Source organism: Lactuca virosa, chromosome 9 (assembly GCF_052849685.1).
Source record: "Lactuca virosa cultivar CGN04683 chromosome 9, Lactuca_virosa_CGN04683_v6, whole genome shotgun sequence".
Classification (NCBI taxonomy): domain Eukaryota; kingdom Viridiplantae; phylum Streptophyta; class Magnoliopsida; order Asterales; family Asteraceae; genus Lactuca; species Lactuca virosa.
This window is the reverse complement of record NC_136434.1, coordinates 205,913,222-205,931,854: the sequence shown is the minus strand read 5'-3', so window position 1 is coordinate 205,931,854 and position 18,633 is coordinate 205,913,222. Positions and strand designations below refer to the sequence as shown.

Genomic DNA, 18,633 nt, shown 5'->3' with positions numbered 1-18,633 from the left:
GAGTATGACTCTAAGAATTGTTTTGGAACGAAGTATGACTCATCTTCCTGATCTAACCATTTCAACAATTCATGACTCCTCTTCTTAGTCATAAGAATGCACTAAGATGACCTTTAGAGGACTAATTGTGATATGATTTCTAAATCATTAAGATGATCACAAACATGATACTAAAGTACTCTCCCATCTTTTCAGATTTGAGAAACTTTTAACTTTCTGCCTAATTTGATTCTTCCCATTCGTTCTGCCATACATTGAGACTTTTCCAATGTTTCAGAATTATACTTAAACTTGTAAGTATAACCATATTTACTAAACTTTAGTAAATCAAATAGTCTTAACGAGCTTTGTGGTGGACATGACCAGTGCACAAGAATGTGTACTCGATCCCTTTAGTCCTTCACTTGACTCACACATCCATGTGAACAAGTAATTAGTCTTGATTTTCCAATGCTTGAAAGTTCTCATTCATCATACTATTCAACTTGCATGATTCCAAGTTTCGGTCCAATTGAAATTTGGGCGATGAGGAACTTTCCTGATTTGGTAAATTTAGACACTACCACAAATGAAAGAATCAAATCCATTTTCCAATATTGCTGTCAGTGGAATCATATAAGCAACAATTTTCCACAAATGCCATTGTAAGGATACTTCAAATAAATAAAATTAAACAATTTTCTTTTATTTTAAAACTTTGCGGAAAAACTTATCCTTACAATCCACATGGAAAATTGTTGTTATCTATTCCTTAGCAATATATCATAACTTCTTAAGCAACTGCTCAAAATTCTGATGCGATCGAAATCCACCTTCGCGATCAGAGTCAGCATATACTTCCTTTAAGATTTCTCTCTATTCTTTGATTCTTAAAACATCAACATGTGACCCAGTCACATCATGTAATGAGGATCTCAGAATAGAACTTAACAGAGTTAGATAATGGGCTCTACCTGATGTAGAGTCAAACTTATTGACTTTAACATCCTTAGGTAAATTTGGCAGCTTTGCAATCAACGCCCCTTCCTTCGGCAAAATAAACATATGGACCCTTTGGTAATGGGACTATCTCAGACTTAGCCTTTCTCTTTACCATTTGGTCAACCGGGTTGACTATGGCCAATCCCTTTCCATTGGGAAGAGAATGCTTTTTCTGGATTTCCAGTGTCACCATTGTCACTGTCCATAAAGTTTTTGGGAAGTTGATCTTCTAATCAAATTTGCTTTACTATCGTTCCAACTCATTGCAGATTCAGCAGCACCAAGCAAATAGATATGATCATTAAGGTTCATGTCATAGTATGTTTCATAGTAGTCCCAAAGGAACTCACTATGTGACTTAGAAAGTGATTGAACATCCAACTTTCTCAAGACTTTGACACCCAACTCTCCCGGCTTGTCAATATGTGACTTCATCTCTAAGATGTGATCACACATAGACCTTGCTTGCCATTAGGGCTTGAATGACCTTGAACTTGTGGGTTAGGGAGAATAATTGGAGGAGGTGGAGGAAGAGAAGTATGACTTCCATGAGCCAAACTCGGGAATTCATATTCATTAGGAAAGCTTGATTTGGGAAGATCATTGTTGTCTAAACCAGACATCAACAATGGGAGAAATTCACGTAAAGCTGATTTAAGTCCTTAATATAACACCCAATATGATATATTAAGGCTAGGACCCAACAAACTATTTTATAACTTGGAAGAGGGATGCCGTAATCCAAGCTATAAAATATTTGAAGGTAGGTGAATGACGATTCACCAATTTCCACCAAGATAAATGAAATGTATTATTAGGTTTAATTTGGTTTTGAAACTCCTAGATTCTTTTGAGATTCATTGAACTTTTCAATGGCATGTTTCAATCTCGAGTGTGCCCTTCAGGTTTTGTGACTGGGATGCCGAGGATCACAAAACAAGGTGTGAAGTAACTATGCAAATATACTTGGTACCCTTAATATTTACCCCTCAATCGATGTGCAGGTTAACCACACACGCTCCAACGATACTATGATAAACATTAAGTTACCCTTTGCCTACCTTGTTAAGTCCAGGTTAGTGTGCCGGTTAACCACACACGCTCCACTAACAGCTTAAACAAAGTGCAAAGTGTAATTTCATGGATTAGCACCTTATTCACATTTTCCTAAGTAACTAAGATTGGGAATTTATAAGTGTTTAGTTACTTAGTATTTGTCATTATACTTATAATGAAGGGATAATTATAGTCCTTATCCTACCTGTTTGGCTAACGACCCTCCACCGGTCAAGGAAGCGGTGAGTGGGAGTGGACACCCATTAAACTGCCATTTTATAGGCAGTAACCTTATACCCCCTTATAGACCGGCTTCGTGAATGAGGCCTACTAATGGTAAGACGACTTGCTCTTATACATATAATATGTTAAACTTTTAATATTATAATAGTATAAGGGTGTATTTTAGACATTTAAAATACTTGGTGGTTTAATCTATTAATTAAACTAGACTTTTAATTTAATTAAACTCAAACCATATATTTATGGATTTAATAATACTCTTTTAATTAAACGCTTTAATTAACTATTAATAAAGTCCATAAGAGTTAATTTGAACTATTCAACAAAACATCATAATTCCAATTATTAAACTCAAAATTAAAACCATTTAATTAATTGTTTAAGTTATGAACCCATGAGTTTTAGAATTCAATTCTTTTTTTTCATAAAAAACTTTTCTCAAATTCCAAAATTTGAGGGCAAGTTTTGTAATTCTTGAAAACCTTTGGATTCCATAACTTATGGAATTAATGGTGTTTTATGATGAAACTTTCCATGTTCCATAACTTAAGAACAAGTTATGGAATTCTTTAAAACATTAACACCAAATTTTGTAACTCCATAAAAACTTTGAATCAAATTTAGTTTTTAAAAAAAAAAACTTTCATATCCATAACTTATGGAAGTTTCAAAAACCCTTAAGATCACAACTTTAAAAAAACTTTTGAGCTCCAAAATTTTATGACAAAATATGTAACTCCTTAAAACATTTAGATCAAACTTTTAAAACTAATAAAATAATCATATCATTTTATCTTTTACTAAATTTGACCTAATTCAACTCATATAACAAATGATTCAAATTTTACAAATAATTCGTTTTTCACAAAACAAGTAATTATCTTAAAATTTGACAAACGTCATGTTTTTTTTTCCTTTTTTTTCCAACTTCAAAATAAAACATTTGCATAAATATAACAGAAAACAACACATGGCTCTGATACCACTGTTGGCTTTTGAGCATTCTAACACTCCTATGGTGTACATGCAACCCTATAAACCTTGGATCTATGTTTTCTCTATTATACATGCAAATATTAACTATTCCAAGGGTTCATCCTAACTAGCATATTATGAAGCACCTATACTACAAAGTTCTACTTAGATGACATACCTTTTGATGTAGCTTGATGTCTTCAAGCTTTAAGAGCTTAGCCCTAATAGTGTGGAAGCCTCAAATGGAATCACAAATCACCAAAACACCTTGGAAGAACTTGAGAGAATATGTATGCACACTAAAATCGGCCCACTCTTATTTTCACACACTTGTGCCAATTTTGTGAGCCAAGGACCCCTTTATATATTATGGAGGATTAGGGTTACATCCATGTAAACCCTAATACCCATGACCTTTCATTTACATAGGATCCATAGGTTAAAAGCTCCATGGACCGTCCATGAAAGCTTAGCCCAACCTAAATGAACTTGGCCCATTCCATATATATAAGAGTCCATATTTAATTAGTTCTTTTTGATCACTTAATTAATTCTAAATTAATTCTTGATCAATACTAATTAAATAATATGATTCCATATTAATATATTAGAACTTATAATATATTAATATAAATCATAAATATATTATTCTCAAAAGACTATCCATATAAATTTTGCCGGTGAAGTGCAACCCAAATGGACCATGCCGGGTCAGGTCAAGTACATACCAAATATAGTTATGGACTTAGACATTAATCCAACAGTCTCCCACTTGGATAAGTCTAAAACTATTATTGAGTATGACTTCAAAACCTAACTGGCAATCGTAGCTCTTAAAGCCGCTGTCGAACTCTGACCTTACCAATGACTTGTCCATTAGATAAGGGATCATATATTCCTCCATTCTAGATATCATATGGACTGAGACATGGATTATAATCATTCTCTCTGTCCATTTGTTGTTTCCCGATTTTCGATTTATGATGACTGACTGATTGAACAAATCAAATCAGTCTTGGCTTGGCCAAGCACTCACATGTGTCATCGCTAAATCATCGAGGGGCCCACAGATATCGCTTTTATCCCGAAGGTAAAAGGAATGGATAAACTTCGACTCACATGGCTTGTTCTACTACGTGTTGAATCATACACAAAGGCACGTTTTATAACATCGAGTTACCAAATGCGTTTTCGTGCAATCAATGTATAACCAACTCATAGTAACAACTCATATCTCTAGGTTTGAAGAATATAAGATATTATCGTCTCATGATCACTCGTGATAAAATCCATGAAGTGATTCAAATGAGCGCGGGTTGAATCCAATACTCAGAATTTATGAGCACTCATGAGTGTTGTAGCACCACTTTGTCCACCAACTTGGACCTCTACAAACCAACCGATGACAGTCTTGATTCATATCTACTTCCAACATATGACCGACTGTGGATGGTCTGAATAACTTAATCATTCAGGAAGAACGACTTAGTTATTCTGGAAGTCAAAACATGCAAAGTGAAACACAAGAATAAATGAATCAAATATGGTATCAAACCCTATGAATATAAATAAACACTTTTATTTATCACCATACTGATTACTCATTATTCATTGTTTCGGTTTTATCAACTTTATACTTGAATTAAAAACACTAGTTGTCCCATGCTCCAAACATGTACACTATGTTTTTCTTAAACAATAGCTTTGCCATACACCAAGTATGCACTCTATGTTTGTCTATGATCCTTACTTTGTGAAATAAACCAATTGAACATAATTTCAATGATTCTAATTTCACACTCCCAAATCCTTATCGAAAAATGTGAGAATTTCAAATTCCTATCATTTATCGAAATTATTTAGATTTTAAACTTATATGCACTGACCCTCCTGTAATGAATATGTACAAAGTCACAAAGACTTGTCAACAGTCATTATAAGGTATTCCAATGGAGATCAACTCCATGGAAACTAAGTCTCATATTCAAAGTACATTGCTTTGGACATGCTTCTTGCATTAAGTTTTCTAATCTTACACAGATAACTTCCACCTATGGAGACAACTCCATATTCTCATTTTGACTATCACTTCTGAATAAGAGATGCCTCTTTTCAGAATATGTCAATATGGTCCTTCCAAAATTAGCACTAGACTTCCAACTGTCCCTGAGCAACCAATCTTTGGTAAACCTCAGATTGTCCTCGACAATTGCTTAATCATTTTAGTCATATCCAATTCTAGACCTTTTCCCTTATTAATGCCTCTGGTCATTTGGAAAAATTTAGAAATGACAAATATTATAGCACATGCAATCGATCCTGTACCCAAAGCAAATGGTACACGATTCATGATGTCTCACATAAAGACATGATTCTAGACCAGTCTTTTGCTACAATATTTTTATTTGCCATGTTTTCAAAATTTGACTATGAAGATGGATGCCGTAATCATAATCGAATTTTGAGAACGCAATATATAGAATTTCCTTAAGTTGAACCAATCCAACATGAAATTCATATATATATTCTTGACTAAAGATGATTAAGGTCTCAATCTAAGCCTTTAGAACTGAAATGAAGTATATCCTCTCCCTTAATTATAGCAAAACAACTTTTTCAATCCATGCGGCCTCACGAATTGAAACTTTTGTTTTCTATAATTAACATTGCTAACTTGCAACACTAACAATAATTATCATGCTCCCACTAACATGATGATTATTACCATAACACTTATGCTCCCAGTAGCTTTGACATGTACTCAGAAATCAGCTGGACTTCTAGAAATCAATACTTTATTGACTTTCTTACCAAAGTTCAGATTTCTGATACGAGATGCTTTGATAAAACTTTATCAAAATCATACACCTTTCCTTAGATAGCATGCATGTGTGTCTAAACAATTTTAGAACTATGAAAAGGGATGCCGTAATCATAGTCTCAATTGTTTAGACCTTTTGCCATCTGCTTCAAATCTACATGGTGGAAGTGTTTCCTCACCATCACTTTCATGAATCGGAGAGAAACCTTATGACCCTTAGATTTTATGGTGTATGTGTTCTTATCCATGTGACTCGTCAAAACCATAGTCACAAGACAAGGATAATGAAAAATCCAAACTCATATGGACTGAACTTATGCAATCTTAACTTCTTGCCACCTGGCAGTACAGGGCCTGCCATTGCTTCCAAGCTGTTATGCAACCAATTGAGAACTTTCAGAACTCCTATGCAAAGCCAACTTTAACTGGAATGGGCACAGAATATGTAAACACGATAGGTTATAAACCTCAAGTCGTGTGCTAGTGAAGAACCTTAGGTTTTATTCTTTATTAGTTCTTGAAATTCTTTTCAGGATCTTTAAGACTCCCACTATCCTCTTGACATATAAGACTATCTTGCCAAATATTCAAAAGATAGTGCAGATTCTTTATCAAGACAAACACTTCACACAATTGGCCTTAGTTCGTCTTTGTTTTATCCAAAACATCACAACTTACCAATTTCAAATGTACAAGAGTACGACACTTTTACTCTTACATTTGACAAGTGTTTTAAACCTTTCTTTAAGATATGTCACTCAAGTTACAATCTTGGAGTATGACTCTAAGAATTGTTTTGGAACGAAGTATGACTCATCTTCCTGATCTAACCATTTCAACAATTCATGACTCCTCTTCTTAGTCATAAGAATGCACTAAGATGACCTTTAGAGGACTAATTGTGATATGATTTCTAAATCATTAAGATGATCACAAACACGATACTAAAGTACTCTCCTATCTTTTCAGATTTGAGAAACTTTTATCTTTCTGCCTAATTTAATTCTTCCCATTCGTTTTGCCATACATTGAGACTTTTCCAATGTTTCAGAATTATACTTAAACTTGTAAGTATAACCATATTTACTAAACTTTAGTAAATCAAATAGTCTTAACGAGCTTTGTGGTGGACATGACCAGTGCACAAGAATGTGTACTCGATCCCTTTAGTCCTTCACTTGACTCACACATCCATGTGAACAAGTAATTAGTCTTGATTTTCCAATGCTTGAAAGTTCTCATTCATCATACTATTCAACTTGCATGATTCCAAGTTTCGGTCCAATTGAAATTTGGGCGATGAGGAACTTTCTTGATTTGGTAAATTTAGACACTACCACAAATGAAAGAATCAAATCCATTTTCCAATATTGCTGTCAGTGGAATCATATAAACAACAAATTTCCATAACTGCCATTGTAAGGATACTTCAAATAAATAATATTAAAGAATTTTCTTTTATTTTAAAACTTTGCGGAAAAACTTATCCTTACAATCCACATGGAAAATTGTTGTTATCTATTCCTTAGCAATATATCATAACTTCTTAAGCAACTGCTCAAAATTCTGATGCGATCGAAATCCACCTTCGCGAACAGAATCAGCATATACTTCCTTTAAGATTTCTCTCTATTTTTTTATTCTTAAAACATCAACATGTGACCCAGTCACATCATGTAATGAGGATCTCAGAATAGAACTTAACAGAGTTAGATAATGGGCTCTACCTGATGTAGAGTCAAACTTATTGACTTTAACATCCTTAGGTAAATTTGGCAGCTTTGCAATCAACGCCCCTTCCTTCGGCAAAATAAACCTATGGACCCTTTGGTAATGGGACTATCTTAGACTTAGCTTTTCTCTTTACCATTTGGTCAACCGGGTTGACTATGGCCAATCCCTTTCCATTGGGAAGAGAATGCTTTTTCTGGATTTCCAGTGTCACCATTGTCACTGTCCATAAAGTTTTTGGGAAGTTGATCTTCTAATCAAATTTGCATTACTATCGATCCAAATCATTGCTGATTCAGCAGCACCAAGCAAATAGATATGATCATTAAGGTTCATGTCATAGTCTGTTTCATAGTATTCCCAAAGGAACTTACTATGTGACTTAGAAAGTGATTAAACATCCAACTTTCTCAAGACTTTGACACCCAACTCTCCCGGCTTGTCAATATGCGACTTCATCTCTAAGATGTGATCACACATAGACCTTTCTTGCCATTAGGGCTTGAGTGACCTTGAACTTGTGGGTTAGGGAGAATAATTGGAGGAGGTGGAGGAAGAGAAGTATGACTTCCATGAGCCAAACTCGGGAATTCATATTAATTAGGAAAACTTGGTTTGGGAAGATCATTGTTGTCTAAACCAGACATCAACAATGGGAGAAATTCACGTAAAGTTGATTTAAGTCCTTAATATAACACCCAATATGATATATTAAGGCTAGGACCCAACAAACTATTTTATAACTTGGAAGAGGGATGCCGTAATCCAAGCTATAAAATATTTGAAGGTAGGTGAATGACGATTCACCAATTTCCACCAAGATAAACGAAATGAATTATTAGGTTTTAATTGGTTTTGAAACTCCTAGATTCTTTTGAGATTCATTGAACTTTTCAATGGCATGTTTCAATCTCGAGTGTGCCCTTCAGGTTTTGTGACTGGGATGCCGAGGATCACAAAACAAGGTGTGAAGTAACCTTGCAAATATACTTGGTACCCTTAATATTTACCCATCAATCGATGTGTCGGTTAACCACACACGCTCCAATGATACTATGATAAACATTAAGTTACCCTTTGCCTACCTTGTTAAGTCCAGGTTAGTGTTCCGGTTAACCACACACGCTCCACTAACAGCTTAAACAAAGTGCAAAGTGTAATTTCATGGATTAGCACCTTATTCACATTTTCCTAAGTAACTAAGATTGGGAATTTATAAGTGTTTAGTTACTTAGTATTTATCATTATACTTATAATGAAGGGAGAATTATAGTCCTTGTCCTATATGTTCGGCTAACGACCCAGCACCGGTCAAGGAAGCGGTGAGTGAGAGTGGACACCCATTAAACTGCCATTTTATAGGCAGTAACCTTATACCCCCTTATAGACCGGCTTCGTGAATGAGGCCTACTAATGGTAAGACGACTTGCTCTTATACATATAATATATTAAACTTTTAATATTATAATAGTATAAGGGTGTATTTTAGACATTTAAAATACTTGGTGGTTTAATCTATTAATTAAACTAGACTTTTAATTTAATTAGACTCAAACCATATATTTATGGATTTAATAATACTCTTTTAATTAAACGCTTTAATTAACTATTAATAAAGTCCATAAGAGTTAATTTGAACTATTCAACAAAACATCATAATTCCAATTATTAAACTCAAAATTAAAACCATTTAATTAATTGTTTAAGTTATGAACCCATGAGTTTTAGAATTCAATTCTTTTTTTTTCATAAAAAACTTTTCTCAAATTCCAAAACTTGAGGGCAAGTTTTGTAATTCTTGAAAACCTTTGGATTCCATAACTTATGGAATTAATAGTGTTTTATAATGAAACTTTCCATGTTCCATAACTTAAGAACAAGTTATGGAATTCTATAAAACATTAACACCAAATTTTGTAACTCCATAAAAACTTTGATTCAAATTTTGTTTTTTTTTAAAAAAACTTTCATATCCATAACTTATGGAAGTTTCAAAAACCCTTAAGATCACAACTTTAAAAAAACTTTTGAGCTCCAAAATTTTATGACTAAATATGTATCTCCTTAAAATATTTAGATCAAACTTTTAAAACTAATAAAATAATCATATCATTTTATCTTTTACTAAATTTGACCTAATTCAACTCATATAACAAATTATTCAAATTTTACAAATAATTCGTTTTTCACAAAACAAGTAATTATCTTAAAATTTGACAAACGTCATGTTTTTTTTTCCTTTTTTTTCCAACTTGAAAATAAAACATTTGCATCAATATAACAGAAAACAACCCATGGCTCTGATACCACTGTTGGGTTTTGAGCATTCTAACACTCCTATGGTGTACATGCAACCCTATAAACCTTGGATTTATGTTTTCTCTATTATACATGCAAATATTAACTATTCCAAGGGTTCATCCTAACTAGCATATTATGAAGCACCTATACTACAAAGTTCTAGTTAGATGACATACCTTTTGATGTAGCTTGATGTCTTCAAGCTTTAAGAGCTTAGCCCCAATCGTGTGGAAGCCTCAAATGGAATCACAAATCACCAAAACACCTTGGAAGAACTTGAGAGAATATGTATGCACACTAAAATCGGCCCACTCTTATTTTCACACACTTGTGCCAATTTTGTGAGCCGAGGACCCCTTTATATATTATGGAGGATTAGGGTTACATCCATGTAAACCCTAATACCCATGACCTATCATTTATATAGGATCCATGGGTTAAAAGCTCCATGGACCATCCATGAAAGCTTAGCCCAACCTAAATAAACTTGGCCCATTCCATATATATAAGAGTCCATATTTAATTAGTTCTTTTTGATCACTTAATTAATTCTTGATCAATACTAATTAAATAATATGATTCCATATTAATATATTAGAACTTATAATATATTAATATAAATCATAAATATACTATTCTCAAAAGACTATCCATATAAATTGTGCCGGTGAAGTGCAACCCAAATGGACCATGCCGGGTCAGGTCAAATACATACCAAATATAGTTATGGACTTAGACATTAATCCAACATTATCAACATTCACAATCTTCTCGTTTCACTCAATGACATCAGCCAGGAGATACCTTCACGCATTCAAAGTGATCATCCGATCGAAAATGTCATTGGCCAGCTGAGTGATGGTGTCAATACAAGAAGCCAGAGTGTAGATGTTAATACATGTCTCTATTCTTGCTTTATCTCTCAAATAGAGCCAAAGAACGTTGAAATGGCTTTAAATGAGCCCATCTGGGTAGATGCTATGCACGAAGAGTTAAATCAATTTGAAAAACTCGGGGTTTGGGCGCTGGTTAAACTTCCTAAGGGCAAAAAGTCTCTTGACACACGCTGGGAATACCGCAATAAGCAGGATGATTCGGGAGTCATAGTGCACAATAAGGCGAGATTGGTGGTTCGTGGATTTAGACAGGTCGAGGGACTTGACTACACCGTGGTTTATGCTCCGATGGCTCGCTTGGAGGCTATCCGTATCTTCCATGCATACGCTTCCTACATGAACTTTACGGTTTACCAGATGGATGTCAAGACAACCTTCTTGTATGGCGCGGTAAAGGAGGAAATTTACGTTGATCAACCCCCTGGGTTTGTTAAATCGAAGTTTCCCAATCATTTCTACAAGTTGGACAAGGCGTTGTATGGGTTTCATCAAGCTCCTCGAGCGTGGTATGCAACTCTCACAAACCACTTGCTTGAACATGGATATTCTCGCGACACTATCGATCAAACATTGTTCATCAAGCATGTGGGTAATGATCAAATTCTAATCCAGATCTATGTTGACGACATTATCTTCCGGTCTACAAGCCCACGGCTTTGCAAAGAGTTCGAAGGAGTGATGAAAAAGAGGTTCGGGATGAGTTCGTTAGGCGAAATCACCATGTTTTTGGGGCTTCCGGTCCAAAAAAGATCAACCGGAATCCTGCTCCATCAAGCAAAGTATGTGGAGGATATACTTGAGAAGTTCGGGTTCAAGACGCAAAACCTGATTTGACGCCAATGGCCGAGAGACCCCTGCTGTCTCCAGATACTGATGGCGAATCCGTAGATCAAACTCAATATAGATCAATGATCGGTTCGTTGATGTATCTAACTGCAAGCCGACCAGACATCATGTTTGCTGTTTGTCAATGCGCACGCTATCAGGCTAATCCTAAACATTCACATCTTATTGTTGTCAAAAGAATCTTTCGGTACCTCAAAGGCAGCCCTGAATTAGGTATTTGGTATCCGAAAAATTCTGAATTTGATTTATATGCATTTGCTGACAGTAATTATGGAGGCTGTGAGCTTGACAGGAAATCTACATCCGGAGGGTGTCAATTCCTTGGTGACCGGCTAGTGTCTTGGCAGTGCAAGAAACAGCACACCGTCTCAACCTCAATAGCAGAAGCGAACTATGTTGTTGCCTCTGCTTGTTGCTCTCAAGTTATATGGATCCAACATCAGGTGTTGGATTACGATTTGAATTATTTCGAAACCCCTATATTTTTTGATAATGAGGCTGCAATTCAGATTGCTAAAAATCCAGTCCAACATTTAAAAACCAAGCACATTGACATCAAAATTCATTTCATCAGAGATTGTTATGAGCGTTCGCTCATTCGGCTGGAACATGTTCCTACTGCTAATAATGTAGCAGATCTGTTCACAAAGCCGTTTAACAAAGCTCGATTTGATGTGCTGGTGAGCTTTTTGAAAATGATACGTTTTGAGGACTAATTTTTATTTTAGGTTAGTTTAAATTTGCGCATTTAATTTCATTCTCACCCATGCACAAATTTAGGGGGAGAAATAAACAAAAACCAAACAAAAAAATTAGAAAATTAAAAAATTCAAAAACATTATAAAATCAGAAAATTAAAAATATGTTGTTGATAGTTTCTGTTTGTAGGTGATGTGCAGGGAAGTGATATAATCATGTGGGAACACACAATATGAATCTGTGTAAGGAGCCAAAGTCGAATTGTCTAACCTCTGTGTTCGATGCGCCGGTAGGCATGAAAATTTTTCAAATGGACTTGACTAGGATCAGATGAACTTAAGGAATCTAGAGAACTGACAAATCTTGACCTAGATAGTTCCATTTAGCCTGACAATACGACGCTTAGGTAGGTTGAGCAGAAAGATATACATGAGAATCTGCGGATACATTAAATGATCTGTATCTTGAACTGTGGATTAACTTTTCATCGATGTGCGGACTTTGTCCTTAATTCCTCTATTGATGGCGCAACTGGGGAATTCCGATAAATTAGATCTGTAGAAAACTAATTTCTTTCTTTCTATCTGTTAGTCATATGTTGTTTTCTCTGCTGATTGGAAGAGATCCGACCTGGAATGCAACATATACAACTCTATCTCTCTTCATCTTCTTCTATGCTATTCTTCCTACCTGTTAGCCATATATTGTCTCCTTTGTGTGATTAATAATCCGACATGTTACATAGCATATGCAACCTTCTACTTCTCAGTCCCTCTAAACTCTAATTAGCCATATGTTTCACTCTCTGCGTGATTGCAAGAGATCTGCCTGAGTATACAAGCATATGCATTCTAAATCTATCTTTTCTCCTAATAAATGTCTGCTCATCTGAATGGTCTTTTAGGAATATTATCTAAGTTCATAAGATCTAATGACTTGTCACTTATAGTGTGTACTAAAATTTATCAAAACATTTTGTGTTTAAGTGGACCATAATACCGGCGATCGACCAGACATGGACATGAAGACAAAAGTATCGATAAGTGGATTAAGGCTGTCCAACAACTTTGATCCCAATATCACAAAATTATTATTAGTGTTAGAAAGAGGTTAAATTAGTTTAAATTCCTGTTAAATTTTAATTTCATTTCAATTTTACTTTTCTTTTTATCTTTATTTTATTTTTACTTTTTACTTTTATAAAATTCTTGATAATTTTTAGTAGTAGTTTTTAAAAATTAGTTTTATTTTTATTTTTACTTTTATTTTTATTTTTATTTTTATTTTCTTATTTTATTTTTGTCCAAAAAATGTTTTATTTTTAGAAAGTTTTAGGGTATTGGATTTTATTTTATGCATTGAGGATTGCGGCCCATTGCATTTGGACCAAGTATATAAAGAAGAACACTGGCCGAAAACCACTCCTCCCTTAATTTTTGAGTTTTCGGCTGCAAACTCGTCCTCTCTCTCTCTCTCTAAAAAAAATTTCATGAAATTTTGAGAAATTGATCCGTTAACTATGAAGGTACACTGATTTCGATCAAGGATATGTTATTCTCGCATCAAATCGACGTGTTTTGAGGGTTTAATCGGTGAAAAATCAGTATCGGCGTTTACGGCCATGAGTTTACGGGCAGCCGCTTACGGCCGGGGTTCACGGCCATGAGTTTACGGTCGTAAACTCCTTCTTGACCGTAAACCCATTTTTGGTCAACTCGATTTTGACTTTTCAATCTTTGGTTCATTTAAAAGCCTAATTAAATTGTAAAATGAGAAAAACATCAATTTTAAATGATTTAATAAATTGTTTTCTCACTTGGCTTGGTTTAGTGCAAATTGTAATGGCAGAACTCAAGTTTACTGACAGTCACAATCTGGCTATTCTCTTGGCTGATCCTCCTATCGCTCACGGAGAATTCAAATCAATGATGCATGGACTGCGAGAATGCTGTCTGTCTACTGCTCTGACTGTTAATCCAACTATCTTTCAAGGCCTGATAAAATAATTCTGGAGGTCATCAGAAGTGAAGAAAGGAAGTGATGGATCTGTTTCTGTTGAGGCTACAGTAAAAAATTACAAAATCATCATCACGGAACAGTTCATCAGGGATGTTCTCAAAATTGACGATCAATCAACCTTCCCCTCTGAGATCAAGATCACTCAAGTTGAGGAATTTCTTATCAAAATGGGACATGAAGGTGTTTTCCCTCCAACTTTGAAGAAGTTGTTGCCACCGTTCTGGAGGTTCTTAGCTCATGTCTTTGTGAGCTGCATATCCGGAAGAAAATCTGGCGCATATGAAATTTCTCTGAGAAACACTGGTGCCATCATCTCTCTGGCTGCAGGACTGAACTACAATTTCTCCAAGTTTATTCTCGATGAACTGATTGCAAACATCCAAGGAAAGACTAGGGACAAGTTCTTGTTGTACCCTAGGTTCATTAAAGTGTTCATTAATGAACAATTTCCCGCAATGGCTAAAGATGGAGAAACCCTCGACATGAAGTCTCTTGGGCCGAACACATTCGTATTAATGAAGCAAAACCGAAAGGGAAAAATCACTTTTCAAGGAAAGTATCCCTTGGTGAAGTTTGTCTTGTTTGCTGATTCATGTGAGGCATTTGAGTCTCATGTATCATCAGATCGCGTGACCTCTGAAGATGATATCTTTTCTGAAGATGATGCTATTCCAGTTTCCGATCACGAAGATGATGTAGCTACACTTGCTGATATTGTAGTTGAAGCGCATGATTTCCATTCTTTACAAGTTGAGAGTGATTGCAACGAGGGAACGACAGAGGATGCGACAGAGAATGAAGGAGATGATGGTGATTCTTTTACTGATTTGGATCTTACAAGTTTTGACAAGGACGATATTTCCTTGAATCTTGGAGGCAATGATAATTTCTTGTCCAATGAAGATCTTGACACGTTTTTTGACACTATCCATGATGTTGCTCATCCAGCAACAGAGATAAGGGATAAAGAAGATGTTCTTGAAACAACGCATCCTTCTTCCAACCAAATGGCTGACACTTCAACTCCTATGGAGACAACATCAGGGATTCCTCCCCTTGAGGATGTTATTCCTACTATTGAGCCAACAGTGAGTGAACCGTTGACGACTCAGACCTCCCCGCCTCCATTGAAGAGGAGAAGACTTGATCCAAGACCGGGAGTATTTGTTCCAGAACTATCTCAAGGCCTTCCGACACAATCAATAACTACTTCTTTGCTCCTTCATCTATTGCATCCCATGAAGGACCGAGCACCTTTTATGAAGTTAGTGGTTCATCAGCTCCCCCGGGATCATCTCATCTTACGCCTTATCATGAAGTTGTCTCTGAGAGACTTGCTCTACATCTGGCCCAAGAACAAAGCTCAGAGCCTTCCTCCCGAGCTAAAGAAGTTTCAATTGAGGAAGGCCGCTCAGGAGAATATGATCCCACCATTCTTGGACTTCAAAAGGAGATCAGCGTGCTTAATCAGAAGAATATTGAGCTTGATATCCGTGAGGCTAATCTTGAAGCTGAAAAGGCCCAACTTAAAATTTGTGTTGCAGATCTTGAAGCGGATAAAACTCTGAAATCAAAACAAATATTTGATCTGCAAACACACATGGGAACTTTGACTGCATGTTATTTGATCTAAAGAAGAAACTGGCAGAGGAATTTGGCGACAAATTGAAATCATCCATTCAAGAGTCTAGTGCTGGCCAGTCCTCTCAAGAACCCCATGTTGTCCCACCGACTGTGAGTACATCTCGGGTCGTTGATCAATTTGAGACAGCACCAGTTCAAGCACCGAATGTTGTTGCTCTAAAACGCGCCAAATTAGCAGCATCCGCCAAGAAAAAGCAACTAATGTTCAAGAAGAGCTCTGATCAAAACGCTCCTGGAGATCAACCCAAAATCACCGTCACTGATCTTGAAAAGAAAAAATTTGGACATAATTACAGTGATAGAACAGGAATTGTCTCATGGGGCTTTCATGACAGGCTAAACATGTGGATTGTGAGACGCAAAAGCAAAAGCGTGAAGTATTACAACGACTTCCATGATTTCAGTTCATGGACAAGGGTTGATCTTTCAGAACTATCAAATGCTCCATTTGCCAAATCCATCAGGTGATCCACGGGCAACTCATTTCAAGTTATTCTTGGAGGACCAAGTAAAGAAGGGATTTCCTGGCATGAAGACTGCTGAGTCTTTCATTAAGAGCTTCCCTAATGTATTGGATCCCAATATAAATAAGCCTTACCAGACTGTTATGTGGCCACCAACCAATCAAGTTAGACAAATTCTAGTGCTGCAGACCTTCAGTGATGGATCTCTTGCAAACATGCTTTACTGGGTCTATGATGAAACCACTGCGACTGATATCATTAAGTTCCAAGATGGTTTCTTTCGCCTGTATGACGAAAGAGAGCTACTTCAATTTGGAAAGTGGGATATTCATAAATTGGTTCTACATCAGATCAAGGTGGCTGAAGAGATTTTCGAGCCTGCTGATCAAGAATTCACATCAATGGTCTCCGAGATTATTGGAAAAGATATGTGGAGATGGGAAATGGGGGGGGGAGGTCCGATGTGCTTATAATTGAAAGAGACAGAGTCACGGCTAGCCCCAAACCAAGGGGGAGATTGAAGGGTCTAGTTAATGGTTTGGGCTAGGCTAATCGATGTATAGGTCTTATTGGGTCATTAATCATGTAATTGAAGTGTTTTGGGTACGTTTACGGCCAGAGTTAGTTTACGACCGTAAACAGGTTTACGACCGTAAACCTGTTTATGGCCAGTCCATCTCTCCTATATATAGGGAGTGTCTGAGTCTGTTAGTTGTTGATGATCCACTGAGTTTACGGTCATTGTGTGTGTCCAAGTTGTACTAGACATTTTTCTGATATAAACGTGTGCAAGGCTTGGTTTAATCTTCTTCTACTCCATTCTTACATTGTTTGATTGTCAGATTGTTTGATCACTGGTTAAGATCCTTGTTTCTAGGACCTTACAAAGGAACATGAAGTAGAGCATAGATCACAAATTATAAGTCTATAAAATCTCAATTATACAAAACCGTGGGAGTCTACATTCCGAAATTATGGACCTACCAGAAGGGTCTTTTAAATTTTCACATAAGTTATTTATAGTGCCTAAAATACTCCTATAGTATTTTAATGGTATGAACTTGGTAAGTTTTAAACTTTTTGTTATCTTATAGCATCATAAAATACTCCTATAGTATTTTAACTATATGTTTTGTTCTAGAAATCCCCTGGCATAAAGAGTTAGGTAAGTTTTAAGTCTGTTGCAACACCACATCACTCCCAAACACATGTTGGTCATATCTCAAATAAATATTGTTGATCAGGCTATATTGATCCCATATATGATTACATAATTTTCTAGGTTTGACCGTAGTGTCCAACCTTTAAATACTTCTGTTTTGTTCTTCTTGTGATGCTTGTTATAGTATGTATATATGTATGCGGGTATGTATACATTTATAAAAATATTGATATATTTTAAAATATACTTTTAGTCAGACCACTTCGGCCCCATTGTATTTATAGTTGATTATCTTTTATAGGTTAATATACTTAGTTCACTATAAACAATGCTCTGATACCAATCTGTCACACCCCCAAACCGGAACGTCGGAAACGTTTGGGGGCGGAGGACGTCATGCTGAGTATCACAACACATGTATCATAGTAATCAAAGTAACAACAACCATTGCATTAATATTAATGTGTTTACAATGTATTCGATTCACAAAATATTGACTCCAAACGTAAATAACAAAACAAAGACATGAAGCTACTATGCTCCATCTTCTGAATCCCTGTGCGTGTACCTGTTTACTAGTTTCCTGAGAATACAAGTTATTTTGAAAGAGTAGATCAACATTTATGCTGGTGAGTTCATAAGTATTTTTGTTATAAAAGGTACAGTCTGAGTTCTTTAGTAAAGTTCGCCTGTTCCTCCAGAAAATCCTATATTTTCTGATGTGATGAATGATAAGTAAAAATGACTCTTACAATTCCTTTTATGAGTACTTAGTGAATACAAGTGAGAGACTGT

At 35.7% G+C, this 18,633-nt stretch overlaps 1 pseudogene; it reads left to right on the top strand.

Annotated features, from left to right (window-relative positions):
- LOC145140226 (beta-1,4-xylosyltransferase IRX14-like) overlaps positions 1-18,633 on the top strand; it is a 147,819-nt pseudogene that overhangs the window by 48,600 nt on the left and 80,586 nt on the right.